General features: G+C 27.5%; 1 protein-coding gene, 1 long non-coding RNA gene and 1 pseudogene across 2 annotated transcripts in view; 2 read left to right on the forward strand and 1 right to left on the reverse strand.

Moving 5' to 3' along the window:
- Positions 1-6,147: 6,147 nt before the first annotated feature.
- Positions 6,148-14,632, reverse strand: LOC111628309. Its single transcript, XR_002757155.1, has 3 exons — positions 14,531-14,632; positions 14,321-14,447; positions 6,148-6,651 (listed from the first exon to the last, which is right to left on the reverse strand). It is a non-coding gene; the product is annotated as an uncharacterized LOC111628309 (long non-coding RNA).
- Positions 6,822-9,873, forward strand: LOC111628306 (annotated as a pseudogene).
- Positions 11,032-19,014, forward strand: part of LOC111628307 (double-stranded RNA-specific editase 1-like) — a 39,476-nt gene continuing 31,493 nt past the window's right edge. Inside the window, exon 1 of the mRNA XM_023372068.1 lies at positions 11,032-11,671. The gene's annotated coding sequence lies outside the window, so the exon portion shown is untranslated. The remainder of the gene's footprint in view (positions 11,672-19,014) is intronic.

Below are 19,014 nucleotides of genomic sequence, written 5' to 3' on the forward strand. Positions count from 1 at the left end.
TATGATTGTTAAAATGCTACATATTAATTGTTATTTAAACGTGAAGACAATTATAGTTTCATTATCTATTATAGGATTCAATGTATGATGCATTTTTAGTATGTAATTAATAAAACTATTTCTCCTGAAGCAAATATAAAATACTGATAACGTGCTGATGATTTCAGGTTGGAATGAACTCTGACATTACTGAATTTTATATTTTACAAAGTAGTAATTTTAAATAAAATAGTACAATTTAAATATAGATTAATTTATTATGCTTTCGGATTTAAAAAGAATGTTAAGACAAATTGAAACTATAAATGATTTTATCGTTTTTTCAGCAATAAACGTTTTGGTACATTTTACTAGTGATTTACTAAATTGACGCGTGCTTAACCCTTGTCTCTCTTGGTTTGTGTATTAATAATTTGCATAGGAAATGCGGTACATCGCAAAAGTCCTTTGCATTTAAACAAACCACCGGGGGACACGAGCTAAATACGATTCAAAGGAACGGTAGATCATCAGTAAGATGTATTTATTTGGACCACTACTGACTACTGCCAAAAAAATTGTCTGCTATCATCTCAGTGAAAATACCCTTTCAAGATGAAGAGATTGGAACTACTGCAGCTTTGCTCTTGTGAGTCAAAAATTTTCCTTGAACCATAATCTGCATGAAAAACAATTCTGGTTTGTTTTAGTTATAAATCTATTCCTATTTATTCATATTCAGTTAGTTAATATAATTAATTACTGATGACATACTTTAACAAATTTCATTTAAGTAAACTTAAAAGAAAATTATTTCAATATTTGCTAAAGTACTATAATCGTTTGGGCTGGAAATATTAAAAACATAAGCATTACAGAACTGGAGCCAACAAGAGCTATTAGCTATTATAATTTTTTTTAGATATAACAACTCATTCATAAATAATTTTAATAGATATATTCATATATTTTACTTAACCTATTGCTATGTTTGAATTAACATATTTGAGTTTCTGTGAAATTATGATTAACTCTTTGTCCATTTTTGGTTAATTTTTAGTAGTAGTGAATTGTGAAAAAAAAAGAAAATTATGATGAAAAGAATTACAATCAAAATTTTTTAATTGATACCATTAGATGTTAGATTCAATTAGAATTTCTATTTATATGGTAATGATGATATTTCAAGTATTTTATACTCATCTAAGAATAATCATATGATATATATATATATATATACACAGTGGTTTCTCGTTAGCATTAATCCATCAGACTGCCTGCAAGGATTGACATTTAACTTATAGTTGTTCTTGTCAAAATTGCAGAATAATCATTATTAAAGTTATAGCTTACTGTTTACACATGCTAATATTTTACTATACAAATCATTGTAAGACTGCAGTTTTTGTTTTCAGAGTTTTTATTTATTAAAGAATCAAAGGAAAAATCCAAAGATATATATCTTTCTATCCTGAGAGTCGTCTTATATTTATATATTATAATTATTTTTCAACTATCATAACACTCTTGCTTGATGATAAAACTAAGGACTTAGCTGAGTTTAAAAAATTATGTAAAGCAAAGAAAAAGCAAAATAAGTGACTATTTTCAAAATAAATACTGTAATAAATAATTTTTACATGAGTATTATACTTTATATGATATTCATTTTAATGTTATGTAAATTTTACTCTTCAATTTCATCAGTATGTTGAGATTGCAATGAAAGTTAATGTTTATTTTTAACAATTTTTTTGTTATCTCTTATCATTCATGTATTAACTTTCTTTGACTGTTGCACTAGATAGATACATAACATTAATATTTTTACTTTAATGTAATCTTTTAATTATTTCTCTACTAAGTGTTATCAGTTGTCCAAAATTGTCTTGCTCCTGATTATTTTAGATAATGATTCTGTATTACACTTCAGACTAAAGGAAAGAATGACTTTAGCCATTCACTCTGCTTAAGGTAACCTCATTAAGCATAAACTATAGGACAGGTTGGCAACCTTTTTAGGTGTGTGTACTAAAACTGACAAATGTATAATGCAAAATTTAATCATGTGCCAACCAAAATTTATACTCGGTAAACTTATATTATATTATATTAAAATATACAAGTCAGCAAAGACATTGGATATTCATTTTTTAAGATTAGCTCTGGGTTGCATTCTGGTAAAAAGTTGTTGGCATGCTATTTTGGCATGTTTGCCCACCTCTGATATATGGTTTCTTCCAGGACATCAAAACTTCATATCATTGGTTAGTTAAAGCTAACGAGAGTCCACTGTGTCTTGATGATGATACAGTACAGATGCAATTTCGTGATTTTGAAATAATATTTCCAATCCTTTTTTACAAATAACAGGGCATGTCATTGACAAAATCAATATCCATTACAAAATTATACTCATAAAAATTAAAATAATGCTCTGTATGATCATATAGGATATTAAAATGTTTTACAAAATTATTACTCAAAAGAGGGAAAAGGTTATTGGAAGAGGAAAAGTGTGAATTATTTTGGTTTTTCTTTAAATTACAATTATCACACTCACTTTTTTCTTCAAACTCTATTGTACAGGTAACTGTTAAATCTAAATAATTTTTTCTGAAAGTTTTTATAATATACCATACAATAAGATAAAATTTGTAACTGGTTATAAATTGTATTTTAGTTCTACATTAATTTTAGAAAGTTTTGTTTATATTAAAAATCTCTTATGCATAAAAAAAAAATGAACTGAGAAGAATTCTTCCATTGTTAACAAATTGATGTATTCAGGAAACTGCATTCTTCTGAATTGCGATTTGTTTCTATTAGATAATTGTCATAATTTCATGCTTCAAGAATATAACTCTCATGTAAACTGTGATAGCAATGTATTTGATTTGCCAATACATATTACATACTATATATCAAAAATTAAAGTTTGGAATAATTAATATTAAACAAAAAAAATATACAATAAGATGATTTTAAACAGTTTGAAAAATACTAAGAAATCTCAATAACTAAAATTCTTTTTGTAAAATCAAAAAGAATTTTAATTGTGTTTATGTGAATTTTAATTATTTAATGTTCAAAGAAATATCAACACAGAAGCTGTTAAAACAGATATAGATTTAATTTTAATAAGGTAAAATAAATAAATGAATTATAAATAAATAAATGTTAATTANACACAAAATCTAGAATTTCAGATAAAAAATTCCATTATTTTGAAAAACTGTACAATATTTAGTGCATATTTTTATTAGCAAAGGCCATATAGTAGACTTGATAATTATTATTGGGCTGCAATTTGAAAAAATTGTAGACCTATAAATTAATATGCCTCAATGTCCTTAATTTATTCAAATATTATTTTATTCACCAGTACAATGTGTATTTCTATTAATAGGACTTATTAAACTGGCGTTTAAAATTACTGCAACTCAGTCATACAGATTAAAATTGTTTTATTTACATTTACGTAAATGTAAATAAAACGATTTTAATCTGTGACTTTTTCACTTAACTTCGGTAATAGGGACTTACATCCTTTTGGGAGATGTATGCGGTATATGGTCATAGGGCTAGAGCAAAATTGGATTTCTTATTAGAATGCCAGAGAAAAAGGGTCTTCCCCATGAATTTTTCACTATTACTTTTTCATTTGAAGGAAATTTATTTTCAGAAATAAATTTTTTCAGGTTTGGAAATAGAAATTGGAGAGCTAAATCAGATGAATAAGACAATGTGACAGCAAATTGTACTTCAGTTTGTTGATCTTCCCAATTGAGAGAGAACTTCTATGAGCAGGGGCATCGTTCTATTGAAAGATGACCTTTTTCTTTTCTTGGATATTTTTGTTTAATTGGTACAAAAAATTAGCATAGTACTCTCCCATTACTGTTTTAGTCTTTGGAAGGTAATTTATTAGTATAATTACTTTAGCATCCCAAATAATTGAAGTCACGACCTTCCTTTAGATGGAACCTTTGTCTTTGATACTAAACATCCAGATTCTTCCGTTGTTTTGACTGCCCATTGTTTCTGGTGTGTAGTGGTGGACTTAAATCTCATCTGTGGAACAAATTGCTCACAAAATTGATTGTTTTTTTTTTTTCTTGAAATGGTCCAGACACTATTAAGAAATTTGAACAATGATGCATTTTTTGTTTACTTGTCAACATGGCACCTGTCTGTGGCTGATTTTCTGATATTTAATTCTTCAGTCAAAATATGAAATGCCAATCTGTCTGAGATGAATACAGCTTTAGCAATATTTGATATCTTTAATTATCAAACTTGCTGCAAAATTATATGAACTTTGTTAATGATTTCTGATGTTGAACTTTTTTGATGTCCACTGCGTGAATTGTCATCTAGGCTTTCACAACTACATTTAATTAATTAATTTAAATTCATTAGTCCAGTTGGAAACTGTTGAAAATAGAGCAGAGATACCCTATAGAATTATTCATACATGCATGAACTTCTTGTTGATAAACCTTTTTTAATAAAATACAGTAGAGCGTAGATTATCCGAAAGTCAATCATCCGAAACGTCAGTCATCTGAAAGAATTCCAGTCGGCAAATTTAAATTTTTGCCAGTGCTGTGGCACTGCAATCTTTGGCTATGTCTTGGGCTACTCAAGTATTTTACGTTTTTGATACTGAATTAACTTCTGAAGTATAATTTTTTATTGTTTTTATATTTTTCAATATATTTATTTTGTTCGTACAAAATAAAAAAAATTTTTAACGATACGATAGTCTTCGTTAGGCTTAACATCGACAAAAATTCAATGCAAAGCGACACGCAACGAAGAAAAATGTCAAGATGGGATAAATTAATATATTTTTTCGTACATAATCGGTTATCCGAAACATCGATCTTCCGAACAACCCCAGTTCCCAATTGATTCGGATAATCGACGCTCTACTGTATTTAATAATTGTATGAAGTTCACTTTTTCCATTTTGTAAACAACATGAAATAAACGTCTTATTTAAATAGATATCAACAATAAAGTAATTGCTAGAATGACTTCAAATTTCACACATGCTCATATTACAGATTAAACATTTCACTACACTGAAGCTTCACATCTCTAGTTTATTCTGAGAACATTTTAAATGACCCTTGTATAATAATTTAAATTATTATTATATTAAGTTAATTTGAAATTTAAGAAGTTTAAACTATATCTGTTTACGTTCAACCATCCTAGACTTTTCATTGGAAAAATTTCTTTACAGGTAGTGACAATAAAATCAAAGAAAATTACTGTATTTATAAATAAGTTCTGGCATATAAGCAGTTATGATTTGTGGAAAATGTAGTACTTAAATAAATGTATGATAAGTTTCACAAAACCTTTCACTCTTTTTCTAGCAGTTTCTTTCCATGCATGGAATTGTAAAACTTATGATAAAAACAAATTTTGTAAGGAGTCGATTCCAACCTGTTCTATTTTGTTTGGGGATTATTTTTACATTGTTGTTCTATTTATTTTGGGGCATTTTGATTTTATTAAGGATAGACTACTGTACCTCACTGGGACAAAATTCAAAAGTTACTTACTAAGACGATTGCTGGCAGCAACTTATGACGTCATCTTGAGAGACTTCCACAAGAAGTTAAAAGAATGATCTCCTCCCCAAATTGTCATTGGAAATGCAATAAAAAATTATAAAATTGCTTGTAAGGGAGATGACATGAATAAACAAGACTGATTACTAGAATGAATGAAATGTTAACGATTAAGTATGTAAATAGGGTCAAGTGGTCATATGCTTATAACATCGCCCCAACCACACTATAGGAAGAAGGTGAGCTAAGGATCAAGTGAGATTGACAAAAGGCTTTCCAGTTTCAGTGATGACATAGTTTCTTGGTGATGAATTAGTAAGATTTGTTGATTTTTCAATATCTTTTCATATTTTGATTGTCAGTTTTGTGGAGATAGTTCTAAGATAGTTATAATTTAATTTGTAAGTCTCCAATTGTCGAGAAAGTTTTATGTATATTTGTTTTCTGGATTTTTGATAAATTATCTTTATTATATTTTACAACTTTTTCTTTAACATTATTTTTTGACTGTACATATTCAAGCTTTTACTAATAAATAGATTTTTTTTCTTGCATTACATATAGTAATTATTTTGGATTTTTGATTTAATAATGATTTTTCTTTATATTTATTACCCATGCAAAGTCTAGGCCTGGCCCTTTCAAATCCTTTATATAATGTATCATTTGAATATTATCAGGCTTTTGATTAAATCAAATATGATGTTACAATTTAGTATATGTTAAGTTTTACCAATTTTTTGGCTAAAAGCTTTTACATTAAACATTTTTATATCTGAGAAATGTTTGTAAAGATTATTTTACATGGATATAATTATATTTAAAGCTTACAGATTGTATATATGCAAACTATATTTACTAATCAACATTGCAAATTTTTATTTTTTGTTTAAAGCAGGCTACATCATTTATTTGAATTATCCTACACATCATGCTTTAGTAGAATTTAAAACAAGGAGTACTTGAAGACATGGAAAATGCTCAACTTCATCAATGAAATGAAACATGAATTCATCTGTTATGTTGAAGAGTTTTTGTTTATTAGAACTTGCAGCAGATATTTATATTCAGTTGATATTTTCTTCTGTATAAATTGAGAAGAATGTAAATGCATGTGAAATTATAATTGGGTTATATTGAAAAGCTTTGTAACATTAAAATTTATTAAACCTTCTGAGAACATTGTATTTAAATTTTCTTAAATAAGAATATATTAATTCATAAAAATTTTCTGGTTTAATCATGTTGTAGTTTAGAAAAATTTAGCAAACTTTATATATATTTATTTTATAGGTGATACTGAAGTGAAAATGAAAGAAGAAAATGGTTTAAAAGCTAATGTAAATGAGTCATTGAAAAGGAAAAGTGAAGATGCAGATATTTTACCATCAAAACAGAAGAAAAAGATACCAAAAAACACTCAACCAAAGAATGCATTAATGAGATTAAATGAATTGAAACCAGGTCTGCACTATAATATAGATTCACAGGAAGGTCCACCTCATAATCCTACATTCATTGTTTCAGTTGAAGTTAATGGCCAAAAATTTACAGGACGGGGTCACTCAAAACAGATGGCAAAATGTGCAGCAGCTGAATTTGCTTTAGCTACTTTTGATCAGTTTCAGAATACTCAAAAAGCTGCTATACCTGTTGGAAAAAATAGTTGTGATTTTACTACTGATGATGTTGAAAATGAAACATCGAATTTTAATCAGTTTGGAGGAGAAAAGCAAAATATTATTTCGCCAACAGAAGATACAAACATAACAGAAAAACAGAATCAAACACAGAAAATATTGGAAAAAGAAGAAAAGAATCCTGTTATGTTATTAAATGAAGTACATCCTGGAAGTGAATTTAATTTAATTAGAGAGAATGCATTAGTACCATCAGAAAGATTTACTATGAGTGTTTGTATTAATGGTATAACATTTGAAGGTTCTGGTCAAAATAAAAAGTTAGCAAAGGCTGCAGCTGCAAGATCTGCTTTGAGCAGTTTATATGGAATCACCTCTTCAGAAACACCTACAAATAAAGTATCAATTCCAGAAGCATATGTGTTTCCTCAAGCAATAGCAGATAAAATATCTGATGTTATTCATAAAACATTTCAAGAAATCATGGTTGGTAATACTGATTATGCAAAATGGAAAGTATTAGCAGGAATTGTAATGACATCTGATCCTGAAATGAATAAAATAAAAATTGTGGGCATTAGTACTGGTACCAAAGGTATTAATGGGAAAAATATCAGTATGAATGGTGCTTGCTTGAATGACTGTCATGCAGAAATACTTGCAAGACGATGCTTAAAGAACTTTTTATATTATAATTTAGAATTGATTGCTGTTGGACAAAAAGAGGATTCAATTTTAATTGCTGAGAAAACAGGGGGTTATCGTTTGAAGCCAAATATAAAGTTTCATCTTTATATTAGTACATCTCCCTGTGGTGATGCAAGAATAATTTTGCCAGACGAACCTGCTGCCAAAGAACGCCAAACACGTCGCCCATTTCGTAGAGCTAGGGGCGTTTTAAGAATGAAGCTTGAAAACAGAGAAGGAACCATGCCTATTAAGATTGAAGATGAGGTTCAAACATGGGATGCAATTAGTCTAGGACATCAAAAATTAACAACAATGTCCTGTTCTGATAAAATTGCTTCTTGGAATGTATTAGGAATTCAGGGAGCATTGCTCAGTTGTTTTGTCGAGCCAATATATCTCGAAAGTATTATTTTTGGAAGTATAGTTCATCCTGGACACATATTTCGAGCCATGTGGAGCCGATTTGAAAATTCACTTGAAGGACTGCCTAAACACTATTATTTGAAAAAGCCTAAAATGTGCTGTGTATCAAATCCTGAAAAACCACAGTTTGCCAAAACTCCAAATTTTAGTGTTAATTGGACTGTTGGATTTGGAAGACCAGAAATTATTAATGCAACAACAGGAAAATTAGAAAATGGAGAAGTTTCAAGATTAAGTAAAAGATCATTCTTTGATCACTTTATTAAATTATATGGTAAAATTTCATCTGTTACAAATCAAAAAATTAATAAAAAGCCAAATTTATATTCAGAAGCAAAAAATTCTGTGGCTAGTTATCAAGCTGCAAAAGAAGAATTACGAAAAGCATTTAAGAGAGCAGGTTTAGGAACCTGGGTGAGAAAACCAGTGGAACAAGATGATTTTGAATTAGTATTTTAAAATTTTTACAAAATTTATTCCATATATAAATAGTGTATTGTGAATTCATGTTTAAAGCTTTCTCCCAAACATTGAGATGATTGACATTGTGAAAATCTGTCATTAGAAAGTTTTTAGAAATTGTCTTGTTTATGTAAAGCACTACATATTATTTTTTATTAGTTTGATAATTTAAGATATAGTATTTTTTGTTTAATTTACAATAGCAATTTTGATGCAGCCAGTTACATTTATGGGACAATTTAAGTTTATGATACTTTAATTGTTTTCTAGTAGTCTTAATTACAAATAATGGTTTGAATAAAGATATATTCATCAGACTGTATTACAAAAAATAAATGTTTACATATTCAGTTATGGCCAGAATTCAATAAAAATTTTGGAAACCACAAACCTGTAACCATTTTCTGTTGAGATTTTGTAATTATTTGAACTTTATTTCTATATTTTAATCAAATATCTTTTTCAATATAATGAATGTTATGTTGTTATTTCAACATTTTAATATTGTGTCTTTTTCTTTAAATCTTATTTTAATTCAGTTAAGATAAGGACCTGATACATTGTACATGATGCAGCAATTAGCTGTAATTGTCAAATGTTGCATATGATATCATCATAGATAACTGTTTACGTAGAAGTTACATTTAATAGTATGGAATAGAATGATAAAAGTGTACAAGTTCTAAGTTTGCAAAATAAAATTGTTCAAGTGATTTTTTTCCCCACTGTTCATTTAGTAAAATTAATATTTCTCAGATGAATACGTTAAATTAATTATATACATATAAGATCATTTAATTTTGGCAGGCATTTGACTAAAAGTGTATGTTTAGTTTTAAGGTGGATAGAATTTTAGGAATTATTTGGCTTAAAGGATGCAAATTCTTGTTCTTTAAAGCTTATATACAAATAGTTATTAAATCATGGCTATTTTCCATTATTCTGTCAATTCTAAAATTAAATTTATATCTATGCAGTTAAATGTCTCTCATTATTAAATGAGCTATATAATATACTAATAAAATCAGTAAGAAAAAGAATGGAATTTGTAATAATTTCTAAAATATTTTTTTCTCACTGTTTATAGGTTTCTCAAATTTAAAACTATAAATGTTTCTAATATTAGTTTGCCATTTAAGAGAATAATAAATTAATAACAAATTAAAAATAACTTATTTTTTATAGTAGATATAATTTTTTCATAGTGTTGGTGATATTCAGGATTTCTGTTTGTTTAATAAAATTAAATAAGTAATTTGAATTAATTTAGTTATTTTAAAATGAGCATTTCTGAAAATAGTTTCAGTATTCAAAATATATTATATTAATTTGATGAATAGACTTATCAAATTGTACTTTTGAAAGTATTTTTCAAATAATATGTAGATATGTATTTAAAGGACATTTCAATTTGATATTTACATAGTAATTAAAAGAATTATAGTGGTAAAATTAACAATAAAAACTTACTGGAAAATTATCTTAACTAATAAAAAGTTAGTTATTTAAATATTTTAGTTAGTTAATTCTTGAATCATATCTTTATTACATTAATAATAATATATGTCATAAGCATAATGGATGAGCAAATTGAAAAGTATTGTGATTGGTGAAGTATATTATAGACTATATTAATTTATTTACTATATTTGGCATTCACACAAACATTTTAACTAATTAGTGTAAATGTTATACATGTTTAAATTTAATTTTAAAAATTATTCTAATTTTACTTATAGCTCAAGTTTAATGATTCTTTTTATAATAATTAATTAAATATGATTGACATATTTTTCAGCTCATGTTAAATTTACAAAGATAACTATGAAAAAAAATCAATTTTTTTAGATATGATTGTATTTCAAAACTTTATGAAAATATAAAAATATAATTCTTTTTCTTTCTAATAGAATTTAATTAAATGCATTTGAAGAATTATGTAATTTTATTGCATTACATAATTTTTCACAATGTATAATCATAAGTATAAAATTACTTTGCTCTGTATCATTTAATATCTATTTTTGTTGAATTCGTACTATTTATTTAACAAAACTAAATTTAAGAGTAAACTGACTTACTGATAAAAATTTACTTCATATTTGAAATATATTTATTAAAATTAATAGAGTTTTGTTAAGTATCTGAATCATTATTAGTCTAATTATGAAAGAAATTTTATTAATGCAATTTATACAAATATTTTTCATAAGATTTTAAACAGTGTCTAGATTTTAATCAGTCCATTATTAGACCTTTCATATGATTGTTAAAATGCTACATATTAATTGTTATTTAAACGTGAAGACAATTATAGTTTCATTATCTATTATAGGATTCAATGTATGATGCATTTTTAGTATGTAATTAATAAAACTATTTCTCCTGAAGCAAATATAAAATACTGATAACGTGCTGATGATTTCAGGTTGGAATGAACTCTGACATTACTGAATTTTATATTTTACAAAGTAGTAATTTTAAATAAAATAGTACAATTTAAATATAGATTAATTTATTATGCTTTCGGATTTAAAAAGAATGTTAAGACAAATTGAAACTATAAATGATTTTATCGTTTTTTCAGCAATAAACGTTTTGGTACATTTTACTAGTGATTTACTAAATTGACGCGTGCTTAACCCTTGTCTCTCTTGGTTTGTGTATTAATAATTTGCATAGGAAATGCGGTACATCGCAAAAGTCCTTTGCATTTAAACAAACCACCGGGGGACACGAGCTAAATACGATTCAAAGGAACGGTAGATCATCAGTAAGATGTATTTATTTGGACCACTACTGACTACTGCCAAAAAAATTGTCTGCTATCATCTCAGTGAAAATACCCTTTCAAGATGAAGAGATTGGAACTACTGCAGCTTTGCTCTTGTGAGTCAAAAATTTTCCTTGAACCATAATCTGCATGAAAAACAATTCTGGTTTGTTTTAGTTATAAATCTATTCCTATTTATTCATATTCAGTTAGTTAATATAATTAATTACTGATGACATACTTTAACAAATTTCATTTAAGTAAACTTAAAAGAAAATTATTTCAATATTTGCTAAAGTACTATAATCGTTTGGGCTGGAAATATTAAAAACATAAGCATTACAGAACTGGAGCCAACAAGAGCTATTAGCTATTATAATTTTTTTTAGATATAACAACTCATTCATAAATAATTTTAATAGATATATTCATATATTTTACTTAACCTATTGCTATGTTTGAATTAACATATTTGAGTTTCTGTGAAATTATGATTAACTCTTTGTCCATTTTTGGTTAATTTTTAGTAGTAGTGAATTGTGAAAAAAAAAGAAAATTATGATGAAAAGAATTACAATCAAAATTTTTTAATTGATACCATTAGATGTCAGATTCAATTAGAATTTCTATTTATATGGTAATGATGATATTTCAAGTATTTTATACTCATCTAAGAATAATCATATGATATATATATATATATATACACAGTGGTTTCTCGTTAGCATTAATCCATCAGACTGCCTGCAAGGATTGACATTTAACTTATAGTTGTTCTTGTCAAAATTGCAGAATAATCATTATTAAAGTTATAGCTTACTGTTTACACATGCTAATATTTTACTATACAAATCATTGTAAGACTGCAGTTTTTGTTTTCAGAGTTTTTATTTATTAAAGAATCAAAGGAAAAATCCAAAGATATATATCTTTCTATCCTGAGAGTCGTCTTATATTTATATATTATAATTATTTTTCAACTATCATAACACTCTTGCTTGATGATAAAACTAAGGACTTAGCTGAGTTTAAAAAATTATGTAAAGCAAAGAAAAAGCAAAATAAGTGACTATTTTCAAAATAAATACTGTAATAAATAATTTTTACATGAGTATTATACTTTATATGATATTCATTTTAATGTTATGTAAATTTTACTCTTCAATTTCATCAGTATGTTGAGATTGCAATGAAAGTTAATGTTTATTTTTAACAATTTTTTTGTTATCTCTTATCATTCATGTATTAACTTTCTTTGACTGTTGCACTAGATAGATACATAACATTAATATTTTTACTTTAATGTAATCTTTTAATTATTTCTCTACTAAGTGTTATCAGTTGTCCAAAATTGTCTTGCTCCTGATTATTTTAGATAATGATTCTGTATTACACTTCAGACTAAAGGAAAGAATGACTTTAGCCATTCACTCTGCTTAAGGTAACCTCATTAAGCATAAACTATAGGACAGGTTGGCAACCTTTTTAGGTGTGTGTACTAAAACTGACAAATGTATAATGCAAAATTTAATCATGTGCCAACCAAAATTTATACTCGGTAAACTTATATTATATTATATTAAAATATACAAGTCAGCAAAGACATTGGATATTCATTTTTTAAGATTAGCTCTGGGTTGCATTCTGGTAAAAAGTTGTTGGCATGCTATTTTGGCATGTTTGCCCACCTCTGATATATGGTTTCTTCCAGGACATCAAAACTTCATATCATTGGTTAGTTAAAGCTAACGAGAGTCCACTGTGTCTTGATGATGATACAGTACAGATGCAATTTCGTGATTTTGAAATAATATTTCCAATCCTTTTTTACAAATAACAGGGCATGTCATTGACAAAATCAATATCCATTACAAAATTATACTCATAAAAATTAAAATAATGCTCTGTATGATCATATAGGATATTAAAATGTTTTACAAAATTATTACTCAAAAGAGGGAAAAGGTTATTGGAAGAGGAAAAGTGTGAATTATTTTGGTTTTTCTTTAAATTACAATTATCACACTCACTTTTTTCTTCAAACTCTATTGTACAGGTAACTGTTAAATCTAAATAATTTTTTCTGAAAGTTTTTATAATATACCATACAATAAGATAAAATTTGTAACTGGTTATAAATTGTATTTTAGTTCTACATTAATTTTAGAAAGTTTTGTTTATATTAAAAATCTCTTATGCATAAAAAAAAAATGAACTGAGAAGAATTCTTCCATTGTTAACAAATTGATGTATTCAGGAAACTGCATTCTTCTGAATTGCGATTTGTTTCTATTAGATAATTGTCATAATTTCATGCTTCAAGAATATAACTCTCATGTAAACTGTGATAGCAATGTATTTGATTTGCCAATACATATTACATACTATATATCAAAAATTAAAGTTTGGAATAATTAATATTAAACAAAAAAAATATACAATAAGATGATTTTAAACAGTTTGAAAAATACTAAGAAATCTCAATAACTAAAATTCTTTTTGTAAAATCAAAAAGAATTTTAATTGTGTTTATGTGAATTTTAATTATTTAATGTTCAAAGAAATATCAACACAGAAGCTGTTAAAACAGATATAGATTTAATTTTAATAAGGTAAAATAAATAAATGAATTATAAATAAATAAATGTTAATTATAAATAAAATTAAATATATTAATTTTACTACATAATGTTAATGTTATTAATTAATTAAAAAATTATAATTAAATAATACAGATTTTTAATAATAATAATAACAACTCTTACTAAGCATAAAAATTATCATCCTAAATTCACCATAGAAAGGTTAACCCTTCCACGTAAAGATGGCGGATGTGGCCTGATGACATAGTAAACCTTCACTACAAACAAATGCAGATACTGCAAGAGTTTTCTACGAAAAACAAGAAACATCACAGTTACATAAAGCAGTAACTCTAGCAGACTCAAATTACACACCATTAAATTTACACTCACAACATATGGATACAACACAACATATAAAAAGCAAAGACACCATTAAGCAGCTGTGGATTCAAAGGGCACTCCATGGCAGCCATCCCTATTGCCTGGCCCAGGATTTTGCTGATAAATCTGCATCAAACAGCTGGTTAGATTGGGGATGCATCTTTGGAGAGACAGAAGGATTTATGATTGCCATACAGGATCAGGTCATAAATACTAAAAACTACAGAAAATACATACTCAAAGATACAACACACATGCAGAAAATGTCATATTCCAGAAAATCTATACAACACATTACTCCTGGCACAGACAGATTATTTACATAGACACAATCAAGTAGTAAATAAAATACGCCAAGAGCTTGCAAAGAAACACAAATTATTAGACATCCACGAACCATACTACAAATACATCCCACAGACAGTATTGGAAAACAACAAGCACAAAATGTACTACGACAGAACCATAATCACAGATAAAACAATTTACCACAACATACCAGACATCACACTGACACACACAATAAAATCACATACATTATAGACATAGCCATTTCAAACACTCACAATCTACAAAACACATGCACTGAAAAAATCAGCAAGTACACAGAACTTGCCCAGGAAATAAGGCATCTGTGGAGGATGGATAGGGTGCTTATTGTACCTGTCATTCTCTCCTCTACGTGTGTCATACCACACACATTACACAAAAGCCTGGGAACATTACAATTGAACAGGAACACATACATCACACTACAGAAGGCCACTATATTGAATACATGTCATATTGTTAGGATATTCCTGAATACAAACACAAACACTGATACACTTATTTAATTTTTGTCTTGTTTTGGTTACTATTGCCTTGACTCTGGACACACCCACCTGTGTCAACCAAGTATCTCACAAAACCCATCATAATAATAACAATGGTTCCAGGAAAGTTCAATATTAATTATTAATGTAAAAAAAGATGTTTGCTTATGATGAAAATTTTTAAGGTACTATTGTGTTATTGTATTAATCTAGAGAATGTAAATTTCGTAATATGTATAATGTGATGCCTTATATTCACTCATTGTGTTATTTTTAAAATGTTTATTTCATATTTCTGGTAGTTTTCTGCATCACACATACTGCCTTTTTGTAAAAGTTATTGAATAAAGAATGAATAAATGCTATGTATTTTAGTTATTATTTTAAAAATCAAAATAAATTGATTAAAAAACATTAAATCAGCTTGATAACTTTTTTTCATTATTATGAATAAAATTAGCCATGCAAAAGTAAGTTAAAATCATTTTAGATGCATAAAAAATTATGCACGACAAAAACATAAAATAGTCGACAATAAAAACGAACTTGTATCATTTAAATTAATTCCGGTTTACTTACTGCTGTTAATGGTTGAATTATTATTAAAATAAATATATTTTACTTTGTTCAAAAATTGTTCTCGTTCTATTATTATAAATACTCAACAAATAAGTTCATATATGAATTTATTTGTTGAACAATTTTCGATTATCCTTTTCAACCCAATTAAAAATTTATGTATTTCTATGGGAATTTTTCCCTTGAACATCAATATGAGAAATTTATAATTTGAATAAGATAATTCCGCTGTAATTGTGTCAAAATAAGTCTTTTTTCACAAAATATTCGAAATGCGCTAGAATGGAAGAGGAAATTTATATAGATTATTAATTAACAGTTAAATTTCAATATCAAATACAGTAGCTATTTTATTTTTAAAAATTTTTATTAGTAGAAAGTTGAACGAAAACGAGTTTTACATATATTGCTATATAATACGTATAGGCCTTATAGGACATTCCATAACGTGGTTTGTGTACGTGGACCGAATCTCACTTTTCATTTTTTCATTGTAATCGCGGGAAATAAAATATGACTAGGAAAACGGATTTCTGTATCCTTTTTTAAGGAACCCATAATTTTTAAATTAATTGAATTTTATCATATATGCAAAATAGCGTTAAATTACAGTATTAACCCATTGCATATTATATCGAAATAAAATACACAGTAAATTTATATCTTTCTATAAGCACGATTGGTTAAAATTTATTCAATATCATCTCGTATTCAAGGGGACGGTTTTCTGAATATGATTTCTCCAATAAAATACTAACGCTTTTAAAAATGAATAGTCATAATAGCAAAATATAATTGTTAGGTCATAGGCCATGCTTGTAACGTGCCTCCTAATATGCAGGATCGAGATATCAATCCGGTCTGAATTTAAGTTCTTAATCCTTCAATTATACAACAATAGCTAATTGTAAGTTCGAGAAAGACGAAAACAGTTTTGCCATATTTAGTGCCGGGCGTCAAATTAATAATAGTCAGATCACGAAAAACTTGCGAATTTTGCGGAAAAACTGCGCCCTGTGGACACTAAGATAGCCTGTCTTTCAATTTCAAGGGTTTTTTTTAATTTAATTAAACATAAAAAACAAAATCAATAAAAAATACTTAAAAGTGAAAAAAACGACATAAATGCATTACTTTTGAAGAGAAAGTTTCGAAGTTTATTTTTCTTTGTTTCACTATTGGATGTCGTTTTTGACATCCGAAAATAGCTTTAAATAACTTTACCGAAGTAAAACCCGTGCACTAGAACTTTAGAACGATGAATGTACTTTGATATCAAAAAGCCATAAAAATAGCTAGTGTTAATCGCGCGTCATTAAAATCGCTATAAAATTTTTCCGCGTGTGTAAAAACATCAAAAATTAAAAAAAAAATTCCGTGATCCAAACTTCCATTTTTTCTGTAGCGCTATGTAAATTGCCCGAGTTATCTCGGGATTGGAAGGGAATGGTTTCAATACAGACTACCCGAGATCGAAAAACTCCAGGAATTTTTTGATTTCGGGTCTCCCAGAGTGGTAAGTTGTCACCTTTTTCGCTCAGCCATCTGGCTGTCTTTGCGGAAGTACTGAAATTCTAGTAATTCGACATCACTCTGGTCCCATAGATGCCGGAAACAAACTACCTGTAATACTATATATATATATATATCAATTCAAAAGCATTTTATTGATTATAATAAGATATTTAACTATAGTTTTTTTAAATCTCGGTTAAGAAAATGTTCTTGCCTGAATTTAGTTTTTGATATAACCGATTATAAAATAAAGCAAATCCATTGAAGAAATTAAATTTAGAAGTTTTCAAATAACTTACTTAGCAATTGTAATACAAAATAATCATTGTGATATTTACTATATAAACTATTAATTACTACGTTTCGTATTTAAAAGAAATTAGAAGTGACTTATGAACGGGAAGAGGACCTGCAACTTCTGTTCGCACTTCGACTTTATGAACGACGTAACTTCTACAAAAAAGCCTCTTCCGGTGTGTAGCTAGCAAACACAAATACTTTTGATATCATGGGCATCCTCAGGGGAACAAATGGGGCATTTACTCCTCCCCGGAATCGCGTAAAAAATTGTTCAGTTTGTATCTTTCTTGAGTTTTTTTTTCAAGAATAGACATACGGAAATTAACAGACAAAGAATAGCTTTAATACAATTTAACATAGAATCAATACATCTTACACAAGACAAGGTGAAAGAATTAAACAAAAAGGCTGTACATGTTTTAAATTTTCCGTATTTTCTCGTTATACAATCTTATTGGACAAATGTCGCGACGTCATCATACAGTTTACCCTGGTGGTCCAAAATCTATGATTAAGATTTTTTTATCCCAACAAAAATTCCACAAATCTTAAGTGAATGAAATATGTAACCTTACACCCTTGACCAAGGGACGCTTTGTGACTTGAGATTTTATTACAGGTTGACTGGTTACGGCCATCAGCAGCTAAAAAATGAAGTTTGTTGATTGAGCATTGTCCCCTGGAAAATTTTCTGCCAATGCTTGATATTATAACGGCACCAAAAGCTATTCAAAATTCGTTGCTACTTTTTACATCACACTGTGGGTAAAATTATTTGCACGAAAAATTTCTTAAACATAACAATTCCAATTTATCTTAATCATATGTTTACATTAAAAATGGGAAATTTAGCAAAATGTATATTGCTAAACGAATAGTTATGCCAGGTGACCGCAACTCACACGAATTCATCCACTAGATAACTTTGTATCGCTCTCAATGTACTGTACTGTACGTAATGTTTTGTAGTTTCATCGTCTTTTCCAGTTTCAGTTACTTTAAGGGATAAGGGGTTAACTGAAAGAAAAATGTTATCCCGCATCAATCATTTTACTCAAACGGCCGAATGGCAGAAAAACAAGTCTCTATTTATCATCTGAACAGGTGATAAATAAAGACTGTTTTTCTGACTTTACTTAATTTGCAGAACCAGTTATCCAGTATAATAAGTCTTAATAATAGATATGTCCTAGTTGAAGATTTAAGTTTAAATTAATAAATTAAGGACTCGAAGTCATTTAAATTTGAATCTATATATATGGATATATATTGTACCTGTCATTC

The sequence above is a fragment of the Centruroides sculpturatus genome, unplaced genomic scaffold (genome assembly GCF_000671375.1).
Source record: "Centruroides sculpturatus isolate CEXI.00-Female unplaced genomic scaffold, Cexi_2.0 scaffold497, whole genome shotgun sequence".
Taxonomy (NCBI): domain Eukaryota; kingdom Metazoa; phylum Arthropoda; class Arachnida; order Scorpiones; family Buthidae; genus Centruroides; species Centruroides sculpturatus.